Source organism: Acomys minous (assembly GCF_964271855.1).
Source record: "Acomys minous genome assembly, chromosome: 20".
In the NCBI taxonomy this organism is placed as follows: domain Eukaryota; kingdom Metazoa; phylum Chordata; class Mammalia; order Rodentia; family Muridae; genus Acomys; species Acomys minous.
Genome location: NC_140502.1, coordinates 1,335,399 through 1,357,516, shown reverse-complemented (window position 1 = coordinate 1,357,516; position 22,118 = coordinate 1,335,399). Strand labels below are relative to the sequence as shown.

The 22,118-nt window shown below is 43.5% G+C and overlaps 1 long non-coding RNA gene across 2 annotated transcripts; it reads left to right on the top strand.

Moving 5' to 3' along the window:
* The first annotated feature begins 1,625 nt into the window (after positions 1-1,625).
* LOC311591332 lies at positions 1,626-21,151 on the top strand. 2 transcript variants are annotated; one of them, XR_014777057.1, is made up of 5 exons: positions 1,626-1,892; positions 4,937-5,019; positions 16,977-18,407; positions 19,782-19,986; positions 21,025-21,151. It is a non-coding gene; the product is annotated as an uncharacterized lncRNA (long non-coding RNA). The 2 variants fall into 2 exon arrangements; XR_014777058.1 differs by having other exon boundaries at positions 21,042-21,056.
* The last annotated feature ends 967 nt before the right edge of the window (positions 21,152-22,118 follow it).

Genomic DNA, 22,118 nt, shown 5'->3' with positions numbered 1-22,118 from the left:
CAGACGGCAGCAGAATGCTAGCAGGTTGCCTAGCTGATGGCTCAGGCAACTGCTCAGGATTGAAAGAAGAAAGAGGGAAAGAAGCCCAGGGTTCCTTCTCTAGAGACTGGCTGTACTGTGGCCAAGGAGGAAAACTTAAACTGACTACAAAAGCTGTAAAAGCAACTTCTAGCCAGAAACCGCACAGGGGTCTTAAAAGGAGGTTCTTTGATGTGTAGGTTGGCCTCTTTGTGGTGATCTCCAGTAAGCTAATATAAACTTAGGCCTGCCAACCCGAGAAGGCTGGTGGTAAAGCCCTGAATCTGATAACTTATTTGCTCATCTGCGGGGAAATAAGAAATTAGAGAGAGATAGAAAAATAAGCCACCCATATACACGTACATTCATGAGAAAAGGTGGATGAAGTTAGGTATCTTAACTTCAACTGGATGAAGTTGAACTTCCTAATTTCAACACTGTTTATTTTTGGTAACTGTACTTACTTCTGAGAAAAGGGAATTAATTACCTCTTAGTCAAAAAAGGGGTAATTAATAAAAAAAAAGATGAATTCTAAAACACATGTTTTAAAAGTAAACATTTCTTATCTACGTATCTATTACATAAGTTCACAGTCAGTTCAGGGTGACGAAGATTGACAAGGCCTGAAGGTTAACAGCGTCTAAAACTTACAAGGATATATGACTTTTCAATTAGAACTGACACAGCTAAACATATTCCAGCTATCTCTTAGTTCAGGACAATCATTTTATCTGTCTTTCATTCGAAGAAACAGAATGAATTTAAAATGACAGCAAATAATGCCACAAATTGACAAGGTATAAAGAACTATAGCAGAACAGTTTGTGCATTTAGGCGTTAAGGTTCATGCTTAATTTAGACATATTTAGGTCTAGCCCCATTATATTGGGTTCATGGGAAGTTTAAACTAACTTGCCTATATTTGTGGTGAATACCAGGATTCATGGTGCCATCCGGCGTGAAGTCTTATCTGAGGCCACAAATCTGCTGCAAAGTTATCCCCTAATGAGGCATCTGGAGGTCCACAAAGGTATCTACTGCAGTCATAAACTCTCTAAAATTGTTTTAGAACATCTAAAACAATTTAACCTTTAAAATGATTTGAACCAAATCCATAATTCCATAATCAGGGATTAATTCACCTGAACAAACAGTACATACTGAACAAGATTGATTTGAAACAGGACTGCACGATACGCCCCCACCTGGCGTTGAACTCTGAGATCAGTTTGCCTCTGCCAGAATTAAAACATTTGCGAGGACATCATCTTTATGTGATTGGAACATCTGCAGAATATACTGTGATCCTGCAGAAACTGAGTGGTCACTGTATCGATGTGTGGGCAGCAGAGGCACCCACAGGGAAAGAGTCCAGAAAAGGCCATCTGGTTTGCTTACAATTTCTGGCATGACTGGTCCTTATACCCAGTTTCAGAAACTCCCCGTGACAGCCACTCTAGTTCTGCCACCAAGTGCAGACCAACCCTGGGACCTGTCAAAGACACCCCAAACTCCTCAGGCGCCCTGGGTTACACTGGTCCTCCTGGGCCCTGTGATGACATCACGGAGCCTTGTCGTCTCGAGACTCCACTCGAGGAATCCCAACTGCCAACGGCTTCCCAACAGCCCAAGGCTTCTCCACAGCCCACGTCAGTCCCTGGCCAGGCAGCGGTGGGGACGGCGAGCCACAGAGCCAGAGTGGTGAGGAGCCATGCGGCTCTGCTATTGGGCTTTCACCCCTGAGGGACAGGCTGGCTAGGTGCATAAGGACACCCCGGAATCGGCAGCCCTGGCAGAGAGAAGGTGATGGAGGCCAACGTGCCCGTGCCGAAGTAGGGAAAGCTTGAGCTCATGGGAGCATGTAGCCTCCCAGGTAAATTATCGTGACTTCTTTGATCTTTGGGTTGCCTGTCGTAACTGACATCACTGTCCCTAAGAAGCTGTCTGGAGTGACCTCTGACCTTTGATTGTATTTTGAAGGTAGTAAGGAAGCCTGGGTCCCAGTGAGGGACGGTCAGCCTGGATACCAAACCTGCTTCCCCTGACAGGGATGCGGGACCTGCAGGGGAGGAGAGTGTTGCCTTCTAGCTGCACTGTTTAAAGGAATGCCCATGGAGTGTTAGATTCAGAAAGATGTTGCTGGGTACAGCCTGGAAGTCTGTATTTCCATCACTAGGGCATAGCAACCCGGTGTTTTAAGGGGACTTGCACTGGCTGCCCTGGATCCTATGTTGTTTTCGTTTTAAAATTTCTGTTAATGTCCATTGTCTCAGAGGAGCCCGTTTTTCTTTTTTCTTTTTCTTTTTTTAAGATAGTACCTTTCCGTGTGTTCTATCTGCTGCATGTTAACTATTAAACTTCCCCTCAGATGGGAAGGGAAAGGAAGCAGTGACTTGAGGCTTTTCCCAGATGAACTTAGATGCCTATTCTTTCTTGTTTTCTTCTTTTAACCAGTGGAAGCTGTTGGTTAAGAATCTCCATGTTCAGAAAACACTGACAGGGAAGGGATTAGAAGCGGGGACTTCTATTCTCCCAAGTGCAGAAGGCCTGCTAACCAGTGCCATGCACTTAGTGGATCTCAGTAAATATTTATTAGTGTTTTAATATTTAGCATGGTCCTGTACTTTTATGTACCTTAGTGTATGTGTTAACAGAGCATTTGATGAAAATTAACATTTGTCGGCTATGTTCCAACTCTGTTTTAAAAAGCAAAGAGACATGGAAATACAGCTCAGCTCAACTGGTGCTATAGAAAACAGCTCTGTACCCAGAACCTCTGCAAAAAGCTGAGCCTGGTGGCACAGGGTTTTAATCCCAACGCTGGGCAAGCTGTGACAGCAGCATCCTTGGGGCTCACTGACCAAGTAGCCTGACTAGTCAGCAAGCCCCAGGTCCCAAGAGAGACCTTATCTCAGAAAGAAAGATGGATGGCCACTGAAAAATGACACCCATGTGCTTAATTGAAATTCCTTTTCTACCTAATTTTTGGCTTTCTATGATAATAAATGTAGGACAGTTTTGAAATTTGCTTAATAGATTAAATAAAACTAACCACTTTTATTTACAATTTTTAAAATGATGCTATCAGAATTAACCTATTATGTAGAAAGAGACCTGAGGACAATGATGAATGAGGGTATTAGGTAATTTCAGATCCCAGGAGACCTTGACTGGCACGGGGCTTTGTGATACAGTGACTGTCAATGCAAGGAGTTGAATTGAATATAAACAAGGGTCATTGAGAAATCTAAAGTTTCCCCTATAGGAAGGGGCTAGGGGTGGGCTGGTGTAAAAGTCCTTATTGTGTAAGCATGGTGACCTGAGTTCAGTCCCCAGAACTTATCGTAGAAAGAGAGAACAATTTTCTAAAAGTTATCAGCTGATACAGGGCACACACACACACACACACACACACACACACACACACACACACACACACACACGGTCAAATGGGAGAGGGACTAAAAGAAAAAAAAATACTGGAAATAACCTCTTTCTTCCCCCAAAGACTAAAAACCTCTCAAGTTAAAAAAAAAAGCTTAATGAGGGCCGAAGAGATAGCTCAGCAATTAAAAGCACTTGCGACTCTTGCATAAGACCGGCATCCAACCTTACACCAACACCAGATTGTGCGGCTCACAGCTGTCTGTGTCTCAGCTCCAGGGCATTTGATATGCTCTTCTGTATTCTGTTGGCACCTGCACACACATGTGCATATATCCATAGACATACACATATACACATAACTAAAGAGAAAGTAGAAATTTAAAAACAAGACCCCTCATGTGGAGTTTACTTATTTAAAACATACAATTCACTGATTTTCCAGGTCATGCACAGAGCTATGAAACCGTTATTGTTATCAGTTATAGAACATTTTCATCCTCCCTCAAAACAAAACAAAAACCATGGCAATTAACAGGCTCTCCCTATTTCCCCTCACTGTTACCCACTTCCTGCCTCTAGGGACTTAACCAATTCTGGTTATTTCATCTCATTGTGGCATGTATCAGCATATTTTTCATATTGTAGAAATATATTCCTTTCTATGGATGTAATACATCTTATTCATCCGTCTGGGTTTTTGGATATTGGTACTAAAGATAATGATAATGTAGACTTGAAGAGTTAGGCCCTGAATGAAATATGGCTTTAATATTTTGGTTCTTTGTCACTGCCCTGGGAAAATGATGGTGAGATGCACAGAGCCAGATGTCAGCCGGACAGCTCATTTGGGACATGTTGAATGAGATGATGGCGGATATTGGAGTACAGTCCATCTGGCAGATGCTTAGACATGTAGATCTGGTCCTGGGCTGGAGGCAAGGCTAGATGTGGAGGTTTTAGTGGTGTGAATGTGTAAGGCTGGGACAGGTCTGTGGAAGAGAAGAGCCCAGGGACTGACAAAACCGAAAACACATCCACATTCAGTATGAAGGTAAGAAATGAAATTTTGTCTTTAAAATCTTCACTTGTGACCTGGTTGGTGGTAGATGCCTTTAATCCCAGTACTATGGAGGCAGAGGCATGCCTCTCTCTGTGAGTTTGAGGCCAGCCTGATCTCCATAGCGAGTTCCAAGCCAGCTAGGATCAAGACTCTCTCAAAACAAACCAACCCTCACTTTTTATACTTGTTTTAGGTACATTAGAGGTTTTATTTCCCTTTTGTCTTTTGGGGAGTTGTTTTATTTCTGAGGCAGGGTCTCACGTGGCTGAGGCTGGCCTTGATCTCTTGATGCTTCTGTTTCCCCTTCTCAAGGGCTAGAGTTTCAAGCATCCACTGACGTGTAAGCTAGTTTTTGCATTTGAAAACACTTTGATTTTCATTGAGTTGACCAAAGAAACTCTGAAGAAATTGTTCATTTCACACATCTCTCCAGTATATATTGCTAAATGTGTGCATTTTTGTCCTCCTAGAGCTGTATTATAAAGCGCTACTGTGAGAAAAGAATTGTGCCTAAATACCTGGCAACAATCGGGATTGACCATGGAGCCAGTAAGTAAGTATTGTTCCTCTGGCCTGTACATCACAGATACTCAGAGTGTGTCCTTAGATAGTCTGCATCTACATCAGAGTGTGCGTGTGGGTTACGCTGAGAGAGGCTTGGGAGATAAACTGGAAAAGATGGGGCAAAGGGACAACACAAAGCCTAACTGGCGGATGGGGCATCTTGGAACAGACGTCTGTGTAAGCAGGTCTGACCAGCAAGCGTGTTCTTAGACTGTTGGTCTTTTGTTGGCTTATGATCTTGCTAGCTTATTGCATTCCAGCGAATAGATCTGAGAAGGGTGAAGCTGGAGATAAGTGGGGATTTATTCGGGGGTGAATTGGGAATGGTTGGAGAGAGGATTAAAGCGGCAAGAAAAACATGGCAAAAAGGTAGAATTAGGGTAAACAGCACGTTTCTTTTTTTAAAAATTATTTTATTTTTATTTTTTTTTCATTTTTTCTCCTTTATTAATTTATTCTTGTTACATCTCAATGGTTATCCCATCCCTTGTATCCTCCCATTCTTCCCTCCCTCCCATTTTCCCCTTACTCCCCTCCCCTATGGCTGTTCCTGAGGGGGATTTCCTCCCCCTGTATATGCTCATAGGGTATCAAGTCTCTTCTTGGTAACCTGCTATCCTTCCTCTGAGTGCCACCAGGTCTCCCCCTCCAGGGGACATGGTCAAATATGAGGCACCAGAGTACGTGTGAAAGTCAGACCCCACTCTCCACTTTACTGTGGAGAGTGTTCTGTCCATTGGCTAGATCTGGGTAGGGGTTTAAGGTTTACCGCCTGTATTGTCCTTGGAACAGCACATTTCTTAAACATGGCATTTCAGTACCTTGTCTCCCCTGTTCAGTCTCTCCCCTCAGGGTATCCAGGTACTGTTGTGCACTGGGCTGGGCTGGAGAGAAGGAAGCTTAGCTGGGGCAGATGGGCTAGTTGGTGGTGGTGCCTTCTTTGAGGCTTTTTTTCCCCCAGAGAAATAGCTCTCTTTATTGAGGGGTGAATAAGAACTATTTAAGCCAAGGGGAGGCCAAGCAGTGGTGGCACAAACCTTTAATCTTAGCACTCCTGTGGCAGAGGCAGGCAAATCTATGTGAGTTCGAGGCCAGCCAAGTCTACAGTGTGAGTTCCAGGACAGCCAGGGCTTTACACAGAAGCTTTGTCTCAAAAAACCAAAATAAACAAACAAACCTTGGGGAGTGGGTAGGGGTTCACAGGGTGAATGCACATCATTGACTGGGGTGGAGGTGCTGGGAATGCTCATCTGCATGGAAAGGAATTCCAGATGCTTGCTGGACCTGTTCTTACAAGGAGGAAAAGTCTGACCTGAAACCTACCAGGGTACATGACACCTTGTTGCAGGATATTTGACTCCATTTTTAGATCTTCTGCAGAGCCTACTTCTCAATCTTCCCTGTAACTTCTTCTCCAGCAGCCACATCTTCTTCCCTCTCTGGTTGAACACTTTAAACTTGCAGTTTCTTTTTACTTATTATCTATACAATGTTCAGCCTGCATGTATGCCTGCAGGCCAGAAGAGGGCACCGGATCTCCATGTAGACAGCTGTGAGCCACCATGTGGTTGCTAGGAATTGAACTCCGAACCTCTGGAAGAGTAGACAGTGCTCTTAACCTCTGAGCCATCTCTCTAGGCCCCTGTTTTTTGGTTTGGTTTGGTTTGGTTTTCAAGACAAGGTATCTCTGTATAGCTTTGGTTGTCCTGGAACTTATTCCATAGACCAACTAGCCTTGAACTCAGACATTTGCCTGCCTCCTAAGTGCTGGAATTAAAGGTGTGCCCCACCGCGGCTGGGCACATTCTGGATTTTCTATTTTGTTGCACTGGTCTGTCTGTTGATATGCTGATGCCATGAGCTTAATTATAGAGCATTTATGGACTAGGCTTCAGCCCTCCCAAGAATACAATAACAGGTCGAAAAGGTTATCAAAGCCCAGTCTCATCAGATGGTCTCTGTTTTGGTGTCTGATTTCATATCATGTTTTCTGGGTTATAATATGGCTCCTTCACCTTGGTGCTCTGCCAGCCACTAACTCCTGATGCGCCTGTGTGTCTGCATTTTAGAAGTTCCAGCGTGAGCTAAGTCCCAAGTGGGTGGTGAATACAGAGAGCACTGGGGCCCACGTGCTGCTGGAGAAGATCCCACAGAACCACATGCTGGACTTCTGCATCGCCAACTCCAAGCTTGTTTGAAGGATGATGGCCATGTTGCAGCTGGGAGTGTGATGGGAGGCCCCAAAACCTAGACTGCCGCAGAAAATCAGGGAGCGGTGTAGGGTTAAGGTCTTTTTTCTCCACGGCTGTATCTTTCTTAGGAATATCCCTTGGTCTGCATGCATGCACACCCAGGTACATTGAGGGGGTCCCAGCAGGCGTCACACAGGAAGTGAACCAGGTGAAGAGGTAAGAATGAAAACCTGGTGCAGACCTACTTCATCAGCCTGGACCGGACAGGGGGAGTCCAGTGCCAGGCAGCTTATTGTCAGCTATTTGAAACACAGTACAATCTGAGGAAAGGTTTCCAGGCAACAATCATTGCACTTCCAGGTGCACACTAAAGCTTAAGGTGCGTCTGCATACAAACTCCTTTACAGGCATCATGAGGGAGGTTCTACAGCTAAAAGGTCTAGAATCTAATGTGGTCTCTGGCCAATAGCATAGAGGTTAGCAAGCCATGAAGTGCTTGTGACATCTCTCTTAAGGATGAGTAATGGAAGCCGGGCACGATGTTGCATTCCTGTAACCCAGCACTCAGGGAAACAGAGGCAAGCAGATCTCTGAGTTTTAGGCCAGCAGGGTTGACAAAGTGAGTCCAGGACAGCCAAAGCTACACAGAGAAACCCTGTCTCAACAAAACAAAACAAAACAAAACAAAACAAAAACAAAAAACCAAAACCAAACAAAAACAAAACAAAACAAAACAAATAAACAAACAAAACAAAACCCAACAACAAAACAAACAAAACAATGGCCTAGGAAAGAGTCTAGTCTGAATCATTTTCACTTTTACTGGTGTCTTTTGATTTCAGAAATAAAACTAAATGTCTTGTTTTCAAACCTAACCTCGCAAAAAGTCAGTAATCGAACTCAGTACACAGAAAAAGGGAAAGTGGGGGCTTCGGGTATTCCAGGCAAGAGAGCATCTGTGTTCCAGATAGTATTTGTGCGAGAAAGACAATGCCAGTTAGACAGCCTCCTTGGGACTAGAATGAGTGCCACGTCCACTCAGAGACCAGCGAGCAGAGGGCTTTGGTTACACCCTCTCCAGGTGTTTGCAAGAAAGAGTATAAGGAGCTCTGGTGGTGCTGGGTACCCTTTGGTGGTTGGACCCAACAAACACTAGGAAGGTGTCTGAATAGCCTTAGACTTAAGCTGTCACAAGTTTTGATACATCAAAGGCACCCGAATTCATCCCCATCCAGTCTTCAGGTGTCTACAACCAAGGCTCTCACTGTTGAGATCTGGCTCCCCCTTGTGCCAGAGAAATAGCCAACAAATAGGAGCCCCAGGACCTCCCCCATGGAGTTACAGGAACATTTACTGGCTAGGACTATCTTGGAATCCATTACAACAAAGAAAAAATGAGACAAATAAAACTTGGAAATGTTTTAAGGCTTACTGGGGTTGTACGGAGTGAATAACAGAGAGTTGGGTCTTTGTCAGGAGATTCTAAAAGAGCTAAAGAAGTTCAGAAACTTGTTAGAATGGAGTAAGGTGTGGAGGCATGCGCCTCTGGTCCCTTCACGTGGGAGGATGTGGTAGGAGATTGAATTGGAGGCTGCCCTGCAAGATTTTCTCCCTGTTAAAAAATTATTCAGAGACAAATGGGCTACAGCGTGCTTCTCAATACTAGCACTCTTTGGAGAAACCAAACATCTGAGGGGACGAAAGCATCAAGAGAGAAGGCAGTGATGATGACAAAATGATGACAGGGAGCTGACCCATAAGACTCCAGGACCGAAGAAGATAAAGGAAATGGTCTCTCTGATACCCATTTGCTGGATCAAAACAAGAGGACTCAGGGTAGGAGACAGATGGATATTAAACACGTTTGAAGCCTAATATATTAAAAATGGAACTCACGACCATTGTTATTTTCACAACTTAGGCCAGCTAGTACGGATCTTGAATGTGTTATAGAGTGTGTAAGGTCAAAGAAGGGAGTTTGAACCTGGTGTGGGATGAAAGTACCAACCTGATTCCACAAATGGTCTCAACACACACAGCTAAATGTGCAGTGTCCCACTTAAACTCAAGGCAGGGTTTGTCCACATGGATTAAATCTAGTGTGGAATATAGAAGCTAGTTATAAAACACTCCCCTCATGGGAGAGGGAAGAACTGGTCTCTTTTCAGTTGGTGACTGACTCCAAAAATGAGCTCTGTTCTATAGGGTCCCCAAACTACACAGGGATGGCATATATCCAAAGCAAGCAGGCAGAAGAACTTACCACAGAAAAAACTGAAAAAAAAAAAAAAAGATGGAGCACCAAGATGAATAATGACAGTAATGAGCCATAATACAAAGCACAAGAGAATGTGCACATATCCAAAGCAATAAATATAATTGAACAAAGAATGAGGGGAGGGGAGGCAAATGTTTCATTCACAAGAACTTCAAGTAATATGTGTGTCATGTTGTTCCTCCAGGACATGGGGACTCAGTCATGCTATCCCCTGTACCCCCAACAGGAGATCTATAGACCACTTCCAGGAACAAAGTATGAGCAAAGGGAAATGGTAACTTCAAGTAGAGAAATGCAGCAGACACCAACTTAAAAAGTACTTGGCAGTGGGGTCACAAATTGATAGCCCGTCGGTCTTGATATGCTGGAACACGAAGGGTGTACCACTGCTGTGTGTTCCCCATCCCCATCCACCCCAAACACATAATCTCAGTCTAAACATAAAGAGAACATCACAGACACTCAAATTTAGGGCCTTTTTTTTCTTTCCTTTTTCTTAATTTCTTTTTCTTTTTTCTTTTCTTTTCTTTTCGAAGTTTTAAAGCCTAGGACTCAGAGGACTCTGGCCTTGGTGTTCACTGGCTTTGGCTTTGCAGTGGAGGCCAAGGATGACCTTGAGTTCTGGATCCTCCTATCCGCCATCTCCCATGTTAGTCTCGTGGTCTTTACGATTATGCTAAAGTTATGTAAGATGTTAAGAATGGGGCTGGGGAGATGTCTCCGTGGTTAAGAGCACTGGCTGCTCTTGCAGAGGACTTGAGCCTTGTCCTAGCGCCCCCTGGTGGCTCACAACTGTCCCCAACTCCAGTTCCAGGGGATCTGATGCCCTCTTCTGGCTCTCAGGCATGCATGTGGTGCACGCAGGTGCAGGCAAAAAACCCATGTTACGGATTCATGAGCAAGGGTCAATGGGATTTACTGTGCTATTGTTTCAGCTTTTGTAGTTATTCCAAAATGAAAAATATAAACATGGCAGTGAGACAGTAGGTCCAAGAGAGGTGCTTCTCGAAGGCCACTACTCACTGTGATGTGTCTCAGGGTGACAGAAACTAGAGAACATGGAGACCCGTGGTCTTAGAAAACCAAGCGCCTCGAAGTCTATGTGGGTTCCCACCTCAACTGTCCTAACTGAATCCGATTCTACATGACTCTGTGCGCTAAGCTACAGTGTGGAATTTATGGCAGTGTACGCAATCCAAACTTAGGACAGTTGCCAGCTCTAAGGAAAACAAGCCATTTTGGAGGCCCTTTGAAACTTTGCCTCATCACTCCTCCCTTAATGACAGTTTGTGTAGCTAGGCCCCAGAAGATTCCCGGGTGGATTCTTCCCTGAGCTTTGGCTCTCTGACATCTCAGTACAGAGGGCAACCACAGGGAAGGGCAGTGGCTGAGTGTGCACACTGTTGTGATGTCATGGACTCTCAGCCTGGAGACAGAAACTCTTCAGCTGAGAGAGGCATAGGCTTGGGAAACGGCGCTAGTTTGGGAGCTGTGTATCCCACTGCCTGCCAGTCTCAGCTTTATAATTTTCATTTTGTTAGTTAGTGGAATTTTGGAGGTGTTTTCTTGGTATCGGAGCCAGAATCAGGTGGCACCCAAGAGAAAGGTAGGTAATAGCCACTCTATCCTGGACCTCACTTCTCCACATGCTGAACCCCTGTAGATTGTATAAATGCTTAGCCTCTGGGCCATAGGAGGGAATGACTGGAGGGAAAGGGAGAGTTTAGACAGCATGTCTCTCTCTTAATTCACTTTAGAAGCTTTAGGCTGAGCATGGTAGTGCACGCCTTTCATCCCAGCACTTGGGAGACAGAGGCGGGAGAGTCTTCCATTCTCTTCTGTACTAGGGGCCCTAGCCAGGACAGAAGAACATGGGGGAAAGGGAGTTCTAAGGCTGAAAAGGAAAAATTAAACTTTATTATCTGGAGATAACATTTGCATGTAGAATTTTTATCTTGGAATTAACATATGAGCTAAGCAAAATTGAGTGACAGCAGCATAGGGAGAAATCAGTTGTATTTCTTTACACCGTCGACAATCAATTAAAAGAATCAAGCTTCTATGGAGATGCCATCCAAAATAGCACGTAGGGTAAAGTGCTTTACCTAGTGTGTGCAAGAGCGTGGGGTTCAATCCCCAACCCAACATAAAGAAATATTAAATGACCAAGCACAGATATAAATAACACAAGAGATGTGTAAGATATTTATGCAGAAACCTATTATTGTATTAAAAGGAAGATAAAACAGAGAGAGGAATCATGTTTATGGATCAAAAGATTCATTAAGAAAACCTAGGTTTTATCTTACTTATTCTTTAAACAGCCCCAAACTGAACAATGTAAGCACTATTTCAAACATAACACATGACGTCGGTTGGCTAAAAGATAAATTAAGACATAGTAAAAAACCAGAAACATCATATAACACTGAAAACATTACTTTCACTGAATAAAAGAATGTATACTATATAATTCTTATTATTTAAAATTCAAAATCACAAAATAATACATGTGCTAAGTGATAAAAATATTTATGATGAAAATCAAAATTGTTTAACTATGGGGAAAGAAAAAAGGCAAGTGGGAAGAAGCACAGAAGATTCCTAGTGTGCTGAAAGTGTGGTGTGTGTGTGTGTTATGTGTGTGTGTGTGTGGTGTGTTGTGTGTGTGGTGTCTGTGTGTGTATGTAGTGTGGTGTGTATGTGTGTGTGTGGTGTGTAGTGTATGTGTGGTGTATGTGGGTATGTATGTGGTGTGATGTGTGTGGTGTGTTTGGTGTATGTGGTGTGTGTGTGTTGCTAGTGGTGTGTGTATGTATGTGTGTGGAGTGTGTATGTGGTGTGAGGTGTATGTGTGTGTGTATGTGTGTGTAGTATGTGGTATGTTTGGGTGGTGTGGTGTATGTGTGTGTATGTGTGTGTATGTGTGTGTGTGTGTGTGTGCACGCGCACGTGCGCACGGGAGTACAGAAACAAGGGGAGGGCATCCAGTGTTCTGCTCTATCACTGTCTACCTTATTCCTTTGAGACGGGGTCCCTCACTGAACCTGAACTAAGCGGGGGCCAGTACACCCCAGCCCTCCATCTTTCCCTGTCCAGCCCACCCCTCACACACTTGGAGTCACAGGCACATGTGAAGCAGTGCTCAACTTCTCCTGGGTATTGGGATCGAAACTCAGGTCCTCACGCTTGAAAGCAAGCGCTCCCACCCACGGAGCCATCTCCCACCTCACAACTTTCCTGACCCACATGGTCAAGAGGGTCGTGTTTCAATATCCACTGAATATGAGCACATTTCCCACATCTGTCCACTGGATTAGCACAGCAATCTCTCTCCTCTCTCTCTCCTCTCTTCTCTCTCTCTCTCTCTCTCTCTCTCTCTCTCTCTCTCTCTCACACACACACACACACACACACACACTTTCTTTTTCAGTGATAGTAAAGCATTTGAACCAAACTGTCCTTGTGTGTTTCATTCTTCTGCACTGGAATTCTTTTTAAGTGTTCAATCTGTATGTGGAAGAAACCTGCCCTTACTACATGAAATGGAAGTTGACCCTGATGTTCACAGCCAGTTCCCACCCAGCTCTTCAAGGGTCCTGGGAGAAGGATAAGCATCACATGGTGCCAAATGGCTTATGGTGGCTCTCGCCATTATACCAGATAGAATGCTAACAATGTAAGTGCCTGCAGTTTTCAGAAAAACCCTTCACATAACTACTGAGAGCACTGGAGTAGTCCTAGGGTACAACGTAGGTTGCCAATCTGATGTCTTCCCTTAGTATCCCCATAACATTTTAGATTTCTCTTCCAAGGATGACTAGTAAAAACACATTATAAATAATATAAATTTTAAGTATTGCTTGTTTCATTTTCGGCCATTTTAATTCAGATATCATATGGTTTATAATCTATCTTTTTCATAATTAAGTCAAATGCATGTAAATGAGATTCATAGCCAAATTGTTTGGATTAAGCTATAGTCTGAATTTCTCTATCCTTCCAATACTTCATCTAATGGAATCTAAAGCCCAAAGTGTTGATATTAAGAGACAGAAGTTAGCTAGGCCTCTGTGGATGGGACTAGAGGCCTGATGGAGCCGGCTTGTCCCTGCGTCCTGTACCATGGGAGGATGTACGGAGGGCACCATCTACGCAGAACGGGCGTTCACGAGATAGTAAATCTGCTGGCATTGTGACCTTATGCTTCCCAGCCTCCAGGACTCTGAGGAACAAACTTCAGTTGTTAATACATTACCCAGTGTAAAGTCTGTGTCATAGCCATTGGAACAAAGAGAAGCAGATAATCGGGAAAGTTCGGAGATCACGGTTCTCATGTTCTAGAAAGGCGTCTCTTTTCCAGAATCTTGTACAGTAATCAGAAGACAAACATCACACCAGCAAAGTCAAGACACAATTTAAATAATATGACAACGATGGATGCAAGGCACAGAGCAGTTAACATGATTAGTTGCCAAATTAGTGGTTAAAGCCTAGAAGTACAATTAGCTTTAAGAGAGCAGCGACGCTGTTTTCAGCTGGGGTGTGGTCGGGAAGGGAATGCAGGCCTCTCCCTGCAACTGCCCTGAAGCAGGAACAAAACAGAGGAGGAGACGGGCTCGCTGCAGCTGCGGCTCAGTCCAGCAGCCATCCTCCTGGCACCCACCAGACAAAGGGCTGCACAAATACTGTCCTAGAACAAGCTGCAGGGGGAGGGTGCGCACTCACTGAAAGAACACCTCAAACAAGCCACACAAGTGTCGCAGACATGCATGTTATAAAGGCTACTAGGGTCAGCTTACATGTGACTTGTCTACATTTAATGTACTATATAATTGTGTAAAATATAATAAACTATTTTCAATAGCAATATTCTTACAGTCACTTTAGATCATTTTCACCCCAAACAGGCCCTGAGTAGACACCCATCCTAACAGTGACCTCTGGAGCTTTCCCTTTTGTATCAATTTCACAGTCTACATTTGAACTCCTGGCCTTATGGGCCAGTATTTACCCATGGAGGACATTTCCTGTGGCATGCTCTGAGAGACCGCTCCTGAGGGGACCAAACTCCAGGGAATTGATCTGCTTCCCTCACTTGCTTTCAAGCCATATCCTTTCTTTATTCTGATTATTTTCACAGTGCCTCACACTTACCAGGTGCTCAATATACGTTTTTTATCATTATTGGGCGGGGGAGGAGGATCTTTTGTTTGTCTGTTTGTTTGTTTTATTGTTTTTTGAGACAGAGCATCTTTGTGTATGTAGCACTGGCTGTCCTGGAACTAGCTCTGTAGACGAGGCTGGTCTCGAACTCACAGAGATCCCGCTGCCTCTGCCCCCGGAATTCTGGGGTTAAAGGTGTGCACCATCACCACCTGGCCCAGGTTGGGGGCGGGGGTTCTTTTTGAGACAGGATCTCATTTGGTAGTCCAGGATGGCCTAAATCTGGGACTCTCCTTCCTCAGTCATCTAAGTGTGCCAACCTTCTCCATGCTATTTTTACAAAAAGGAAATGTGAGTGAATACAGACACTTCAGTACAGTGTTTATGAAAGATTGGATTGAAAACATTCTCTTTACTCAAAAGCATGCGTGCTTGCACTTGGGAAAAACTCAGCAGGTGGGAAATATGAGCCAGAGAAGAGTTCTAGGTCAACGGCTGGAGAGAGAACCCAGTGGTTTCCAGCACCCACGTCGTGGCTCACAACTGTCTGTAACTCCAGCTCCTTCTGGCCTCCCTGGGCACCAGGCACACACACGGCACACAGACCATCAAGCAGACAAAACACCCAGACACATAAATTAAAATAAATATAATTTTTTAAAAAAGAGTTCACTAGATGAGAGAAGCATGGGAGAATGGCAAAGTTGAAGGATCCAGAGGATCCTAGACACCTACAAGAAGAACATTATGGTAGGCAAATTTGGACCCAGGGGTCCCGCTCAAACTATGGCACCAGCCAAGGACAATACAGGCAGTAAACTTCAAACCCCTACCCAGATCTAGCCAATGGACAGGACAGTCTCCACAGTTGAGTGGAGAGTGGGGTCTGACTTTCACACATACTCTGGTGCCTCATATTTGACCACGTCCCGTGGAGGGGGAGGCCTTGGGGCACTCAGAGGAAGGATAGCAGGCCACCAAGAAGAGACTTGATACCTTATGAGCATATACAGGGGGAGGAAATCCCCCCTCAGGCACAGTCATAGGGGAGGGGAATAAGGGGAAAATGGGAGTGAGGGAAGAATGGGAGGATACAAGGGATGGGATAACCATTGAGATGAAATATGAATAAATTAATAAAAAAGGAGTTCAAAGGTCATCTCTAACACATAGCAAGTTTGAGAGCTGGGCTGCACTAAGACACTATCTACACACAATCAAAACAGCAACAAGAGCCATGTTTCTCAGTAAAATCCAAATGCACAAAGTAATGATGCTTTCTTAAGTTTTCACTTAGCCAGCTAACCAAACTTCTGAGAAGGCTTCCTACTTACAATCATCTACCATGCCTGTTTAAGATTCATTGATTATCCGGTTTTGTCTCTATTCTAATAATTGCATTATCTAGTTCTGTCTCTAAGACAAAGTCCTAAAACGGCCAACTTCTAGACTGTCAGAATGGCAAACTCTCTCTCACACAGTACTGCTCTAATTAGAGTCCACAGAGCAGCTCTGGTGTGTAAACTGTTACTAAACACAGAAACTCATGTGAGAGTGATAAAATGCCAAAGCAGTGTGTAAAAACAAGGGTAAGTCTGATGAACCCAATAAAGAAAAAAAGTAAAGACAGATGGTGGCTAATGGGGTTTCTCTCACTTTGTTTTTCTTGTAATTCATTTTTATGATATATACTACAAAAGTACCAGTAAGAAGCTGGATAATTATTTTCTTTTTAAAAAAATTTTTATTAATTTATTCTTGTTACATCTCAATGGTTATCCTATCCCTTGTATCCTCCCATTCCTCCCTCCCTCCCATTTTCCCCTTACTCCCCTCCCCTATGACTGTTCCTGAGGGGGATTACCTCCCCCTGTATATACTCATAGGGTATCAAGTCTCTTCTTGGTAACCTGCTGTCCTTCCTCTGAGTGCCACCAGGCCTCTCCCTCCAGGGGACATGGTCAAATGTGAGGCACCAGAGTACGTGAGAAAGTCAGACCCCTCTCTCCACTCAACTGTGGAAACTGTCCTGTCCATTGGCTAGATCTGGGTAGGGGTTTGAAGTTTACTGCCTGTATTGTCCTTGGCTGGTGCCATAGTTTGAGTGGGACCCCTGGGCCCAAGTCTGTCTATCATAATTATTTTCAACTCTGCTCTTTCATCAAAAACCTCTGAGAAACATTTACTGACTATTCTTCAATGCCCAAGATGGCAGGGATATGAAGATGACTTGCTTTTCTTTAACGTCCCCCATCTCTGTTCATCTGGTTCTCTCTCAAGAGTCACAAATGCAATTCCTTTATTTCCTAGAGTTCTCTGGACTCTGCTAAGCTGGCTGCGATATCAGCACAGTCGACAGGACTTACCACCAGATTCTCTGACTGACAGACTCGAATGCAGCCTCCCTCTCAGCACATCCAACACCCTGGCTCCTGTGAGAAGACAAGCACTCACTGGTGACCCTATTGGAGGAGTCACCAGACCTTACAGTATGTACGATGGCATCATTCACGGGAATATGTTGTCAAAAATTCTAAAGCTAGCATAGAGCCGTGCAGACCAGTTCGGACAGTTTAAACTCAGCACTTCTACATCTTTCTTAAAGTCTTATTAGTCCTCTGAGAAGTCTGTGCACCATGGTTGGATCATCCTCACCTCCTCCCCGAATGGTCCTGGTCCACCTGCTTTTCCCTACCCTCATAGCCGTGTCCTTTCCTTCTGTTGTTTGTGCACCCATCATGTCCAGCCTGGGCTGCCCATGCGTTCTTGAATGTGTCAACTTCACTGGAACATGGTGGCATTACCAGGGGCTACACTCTTCAAAACCACTGATCCCACCCAGCAGCTGTAGATTTTCAGTAGCTCCTCAGCAGCGGGTGCAGGGGGGCAGTGTGTGACTTCAGCCCATTTCCCCTCTCCATGCTAGGATTTGGTCTGGCTTGAGAACAGCCCCAAAATAAAAACTAACAACGATCATAAAGTAATGGCCTGTGACATCCTGAACTTATGACCAAAAACCTGTTATCTCATCAATTCTGATAATCTAGCTATACTTTTAATTTTCCATTTGAACTATACAACTTTCCTGATTTATAAATTCCTTTGGGTTTATTATACAACTATGCACAAAACATACATAATAAATATATTTATTGAAAACATGCCAATAATAATTCCAAAAGGTATTTTTATTTCAGAAAAATATAACGAATATTAAGGAAAAATAAAAGATGTGGCACTATGTTCTGACATCACTGTACTAAATAACCCATGACTTGCAAGCCAGCCAACTAGTGATATTATAAGAAATAATTGTACTATGCTGATAACTACATCATACTTTTAGTCAAGAGCTTCAATAATTTTCATTCTTGTAACTGTTTAATGACTTGTACAATGAAAAAATAATTGGGATTTAAGAGTAAAATAATAGCAGACATAAAATAAATTTATTTGATTTCTGCTTTAGTTCCAACAACAATAATAAATTCCTTCCCCAATACTGCTTAACATTTAGACATCTACAAATTCTTGTCAAACTACCTATTGCTGAGATTTAGCCCAAATGCAGCAAGCTATTGCATCATCATCATCATCATCGTAATAATAATAGTTTAGCCAGCTACTTCCCCTGAGGTATTCCTTTCTTACATTTCCTTTATTTTAGGGGGTGCACACGCCACAGTGTACATGTAGAGGTCAGAGGACCACTTGAGGGTGTCAGTGCTCTCCTTCCATCAGGTAGGTCCTGGGAACCAAACTCAGGTCTTCTGGCTTCATGCCAGTACCTTATCTCACTGAGCCGTCTCCCTAGCCTGTCCTGAAGTCGTTTCTAATACTGAGTTAGTCTTGATCTTTTAGTCTAAATCTCCTAACAATTTTCTATTTGCATTTTAACCAGTTACTTGGTTTTCTTTAAGTGTCCATATCAAGATATGCCTTGTAAATGAAGGTGGCTAGAACTCACTGGACAGTGAATCACACTGAGTGATTTCTTGGCCAATATTTTCCTGTAAATATAAATAAATAAATAAATAAATAAATTAACAAAGAAAGAAAAATTTAAAGGACATAGCATTTGGTAGAGAAGACCTGGGCTCTAGTCCAGGCCTCGACCACTTATCAGATAAGTAACCTTCAAAGAATTTCATTAACTTCTTGGACACTAATGTCCTCCTGTGTTTAAATTTTTTAAAGAGGGGGATTAGACTCTACAGAGATTTATGGGGAGTAAAAAATAAGCCTAAGGAAAATAGATTTATGCTACTCACAGCACTGAGTTCACTTTATGGAAAAACACACGCACAAGCAATAGACTTTAAGTCCACTGAGCGCTCTGCCCACTGACAGCTTTGTCAGTTTCCCCTGCCAATTCACAGTAAGATCAATGTGCTTACCAAGGATGTTCCTCAAGTGTCATCATCTCTTTAACATAAATCGTGTCCTCCTGCATGTCCCGGTGTCCAGTGCCAAAGATACTTTCCCTGGAGCTTCAGTCCTCCTCCAGTCTATCTCTTCTATCCAAAGAAATATGCCCACCTTCCTGATACCAACACAAACAACCTTTTCTCCTGTCTTTGAATTCTTATAGCAGAGTACACTTGCTTTAAGCACACTCACTTTTTCCACAAATACCCAAGTAAAATGTCATGTTCGTATCACAGAAATGAAACTTGCTATTAGCCCCACGATATTCATAGTTTCTTCCTCCCCTGACTTAACCACTGTTTGAAGTTAGTAAGTATCTGTCTAAACCTTTCTCCATGCACTCACCCATACATATGTAAGTTCCCACACACACATATAAGAGAGGACATTTCTACAGATGTATAATTATTCTATATCTACTATTGTATAACCTAGCCCTGTCTCTTTTCATTAAGACACAATCAACATTACTTTACCTTGCCTCTTTGGAAACCCAGACAGTATATACAGGTGGTAGGCATGAACTCATTCCAGTCAGAACAGTTTCCTAGAGCATCAACAACTACTTACTGAGTAACGACTGTGTACCATGTATAGGGTGTGCAGTGTGGAAAAAAACCAGGCAGTGTTCTCAGGGAGTTAAGAGTCTTCAATAAATACTAAAACAAAAACAAAAACATCCAACAGCAGGTGTGATGGCTTCCAGGAGACTAAAACAACATGATCTGTGTGATTCTGAAACTAACATGGGCTACAAAATGCAATTCTCTCCACATCCCCACAAGAAGGCAATCAGTAAGGTGAAGAAATGAAAGAAATTGAGTAAATATGGCTCATCCTAAGGATGCAATCCAAGGCATACATATCCCAGTGGATGCCTGAAACCCTGGATGTAAGTGTTATTATTATTTAAATTTTTTATTTTTTTAATTTTAATTTTTTTTAATTTTTGTTTTTTTCTTTTTCTTTTTTTAAATAATTTATTCATATTACATCTCAATTGTTAGCCCATCCATCCCTTGTATCCTCCCATTCCTCCCTCCCTCCCGCTTCCCCGCTACTCCCCTCCCCTATTTTTTATGATATTTTTATTAATTCTTTGAGAATTTCACACACTGTGTTTTAATCACGTTCACTCCCCACTCTTGTCGCCTAACTCTTGCCAGATCAACCCCTACCCCCGGCTCAACCCTACTTCCAAGTTCCTGTCATCTTTGTTTAAACCCACGGAGTTTAACTTATGCTGCCCATGTACTCATGGGTGTGGGGCCATCCACTGAAGCACGGTTGGCCTACCAAGGGCCACACCCTTACAGAAGCTGACTGTCTCACCCTCAGAAGCCATCAGCTGCCAACAGTTCCTACGTTAGGGAGGGGAGGCTGAAGAGCACCTTCCACTTCATGCTTACTGGCTTGCACAAGGACAACAGCTGCTGTAAGTTCCTGAGTCCAGAGGTCCTCCCATGTCCAGAAAACGCCCCTTTGCTCTGTGCTTCCCTCACCTCTGGCTCTGAGCATCTTTCTACCTCTCTTTTGTGATGCATCCTAAGCCCTGCAGGAGGAGGGAAACACAGATACTCCATCTATGCCTGTGTCCTCCACTAACACTCTCTGCACTTTGGTTGTAAGTTTCTGCGTTAACCCTCGCCCACTACAAAGAAGCTTCTCTGATGAGGACTGACAGCTGTACTAATCTATTGGGTAGAAAGATGGGAATTTAGAGGGAAGTTTAATACCATGTCCATTTAGCAGAATAATTGTAATAGTCCCACCCCTGGGAAACATGAGCTCCTCAGCCATAGGTTATTAGTGAGATTTACACTACCAGGCATGCATTTTATCATGTGGAGCAGGGCTTAAATTCAAACACAAAGCATAGTCCTATAATATCCATGCCACTACTGTACCCACCGGCATCATGTCATTCTAGGCATTATTGTGCCTTAGAGTATTCAAGGCTGAAGAAGACTGCGATGACTACCCCTGTCCCCCAGCAGCCTACAGGGCACCTGGTAGTCCCAGGAAAGCTAAGCCAGCCAGGAGCAAACTTCCCCGATCAGTACTGACTCAAGTTCTCTATTTTGAAACTGAAGTATGTGCTACCTTCAGCAATAACCCAACACTATTAAATCCTATGGGTACACAGCTATAATAAAGTTCAGTTTACAAAGCAGACGTTGTAAGAGACTAACCATGACCAAGAATGAGATGGAACAACTGTAACTACATACAATCATAAAGGCCATGTGGACAAGGCTGCTTTCTCTTTAAATTCCAAGGAATATTAGTGTTGTTGGATTGTGGGTGGTTGCAAAATAACTGAAACTAGAGAAAGAGAAACTGAAGATAACGAAAGAGTGCTATGTAAAGATTACAATAGAGCCATTGGAGCCCTCATATTGCAAAGGCAGCATTACTCACGGCAGCTACTACACGATGTCCTTCCTGTAGACCTGATGTTGCTCCAGTTAACCCATGACTTGGCGTGACCTACACCCTACTCCATAACCATAACACTCTGGTCACTAACAGAACAATGTACTCACTAACCCTCCATGAAAACTCCTCTGCTCTGGAGGGAGCATGTGCATTGGTGAGGTTTTCCTCTCTCTTAGAAAAAAATGTCAGTAACATAACAGCCTAGCCCAATTTCAATATAGCTCTTTCGTGTGTGTGTGTGTGTGTGTGTGTGTGTGTGTGTGTGTGTGTGTGTATGTGTATGCGGTGTGAATCCAAGAAGGTTTGTGCATGTGTGGGTGTGCACTTGCAAGTTTATATGCACATGTGCACCCGTGAAGGCCAGAGGTCAATGTCATTTGCCGTCCTTGGTTTCTGAGACAGGCTCCCGTATAGAACTTGAAGCTCAACAATTTGGCTAGGCCGACTTGCCAGTAAGCTCCAGATATTTACCTAATTCTGCTCCCCCAACACTGCCCACTAGCTCTGGGGTTACAGATGTGTGCCCCTGTGCCTGAGTTTTGTGTGGATGCCTGGGAATCCATGCTTGCATTTACATGCTTGTGT